This window comes from Asparagus officinalis, chromosome 3 (assembly GCF_001876935.1).
Source record: "Asparagus officinalis chromosome 3, Aspof.V1, whole genome shotgun sequence".
Taxonomy (NCBI): domain Eukaryota; kingdom Viridiplantae; phylum Streptophyta; class Magnoliopsida; order Asparagales; family Asparagaceae; genus Asparagus; species Asparagus officinalis.
The window spans coordinates 78,362,920-78,365,468 of record NC_033796.1 but is presented as its reverse complement, the minus strand read 5'-3'; positions in this window follow the sequence as shown (position 1 = coordinate 78,365,468).

The window sequence follows — 2,549 nt, the reverse complement described above, 5'->3', positions numbered from 1 at the left end:
TAAAATTATTTTAGATTAGTTTATGATTTTTTTAAGGATTTATTGATAAAATAATCAATTTTAATTAATTATTATTGTGGTGAAAAATAATTTTAGAGTAATTATAATAAATTAATAGAATTTATTAGACAAAAGAATTATTTTAGAATAATTGTAAATAATTTAAAAGAATTTATTTTAAGAATATTATCAATTTAGAATAACTTCGGTAATTTAAGAAAGTTTTATAAAAGGAATTATTTTAGGACATTTATAAATATTTTAAAAGGATTTATTTTAGAAAATGGATTATTATGGATTTTCATGATCTATGTTTCTTAATTTTAATTATGTGATATGCTATGATATTGCTGAATATGATTAGTTGCAGTTATTACTCTTTGTTACCCGTTTCGCACTGGGGTTAGTTTGTTGGGCCAAGTGAACCGTTTCGCACTTGGTCAGTGAAATCGTTTCGTTGTTGATTTATCTTCCAGACTCGCACCAGTTAGGTTTGTTTCGAACTGGGGTTGGTTTGATGGGCCACGGTGAAGGTTTGTTGCGTCACTTTGGTTCGTGAATGTGATATTCACCCGGGTCGGCTTGAGTTCGAACCAGGCCGAATCGGTTTGCGTGGAGTCCTATTGGAAGCACGTAGGGGATTTGTGAACAATCAGATATCCAAAAATATGAATTTTGATTCTGTGTGAGACGTGTACCAGTGACCTGTTATAGGATAACTAGCTACATGACTTGTTACTTGGATGAGTACGAGTTATTATGAGATACAGACCAGATATGTTTCCTTTCATACCTAGATCGGGGTTAATATTTAATTATCTATAATTCGAGACATATGGTATATACATGAGGGTTTCCTTGTTTGGATTATTTCGCTCGACGTACTACGTCTCGAGTTGTAGATTTTTAAGTATTAATTTCATCTAGTATGATCTTGTTACGTGGATGATTAATCTGATCGCTAGCTTCATGATCGACTTGTTACTTGGTTGATTTTCTTGGATTTATTATGATTATTATATTCTAGTTGTAAATTATATTTAGATTATTAGTATTTCAGTTGTATGTTTCTATTGTTATTACCATTATTGCATTGGTCGCACGACCGTTCTATTCTTCCTTTTGGGATCTTGCCGTGTGCCATACACCTGACGTACACCTGTTTTCTCTGGTGTACATCAGATTTAGAGTTCAGTTAGGAGATCGCCAGAAGCCAGAGGATCCCCCGCAGGAGTACTCTGTAGACCGAGCAGAAGAAGCCGAAGCCTAGTCATTTCTTTTATCAGTTGTTAGTCCTTAGTTTACTTTTCTAGCATTCCTATTTCCTCCTGATCGTTGTATTTTATATTTTCCAGTATTTTATTCAGATAGCTAGTCTTGTATAAGGGCATGTTGACCCGAACATTATGTCTGGGATGATATTATATTTGTGATATGGATCATTCTGTTTTGTGTTGTTTATTATATTCTCGCTACTGTGATCGGGGACCTGTGCCTTCGCTTTATATTTCTTGACGCTTAGCGTATTAGATTGAGAAGACGGGATCTAGTACTTATCTCTCCTCAGTCTAATACGTTGCGGGCTTGCTCGCTCCCGATTCCCTGGTATTTTGGGAAGCGGGGCGTGACAGGTTTTTTTGGTGGCCCACGCAGGTCCCGCTCCCGAGTTACCACCAGTGAGAATATAATGAATAATTTAGACGCATATCATATTTCATCCGTAAGACTATAGTTAGCACGTATCCTATTTCTTGATAGATTTCCTTTCGTTCTTATCTTATAATTTTTTGACTCCGGAACTTTCCATTATTTCTTGTCTCGTCACTTCCTGACTATGCTCTCGTTCAATATCTCTGTCCTTGGGTTATTTCTTATTTTAAATTCCGAGGACGGAATTTGTTTTAAGGGGGGTAGAATGTAATGACCGTAAAATTTTGATACTAGTTAAAATAAATTTTTGGTATTTTAAAATATTTAATTATAATTTTTAAAAGAGTATTTGTATTTTTCTTGATTTTCTAGAAATATTCTATGATTTAAAGTCTAAGGTTTATATTTATTTAAATGGTTTTGATAATTATAAATTAATTTAGTGCAATAAAAATTTCTGGGATTTATTCGTTGTGTTACTGATACTATTACGTATTATTTTAAATAATACGTTGTATTATTATTACTATTACATATTAATTCTTGTATTATATTGAATTATTAATTACGTATTATTTGTGTAAATTATTGTATTATTTTAATTATTACGTATCAGCTGTCGTATTAGCATAACTAGTATGTTTTATCGTGTAGATAATTGTCACATAATTATTTGATTTTAAATGTAAGTAAATATATTTTTATTATTAATTATTTCCGTTTAATTGTACAATACAGGTATATTTTTGACAGTTTCATATCAACTGTTGTATTAGCTCAAAATGTAAGTTTTTATTTATAGATAATTATTATGTAATTAGTTTAATTTTTAAGTACCCAAAATTATTTATTTTAATTATTTTCGTTTAAATACCTGAACCCATTTGAAAATAACCCCA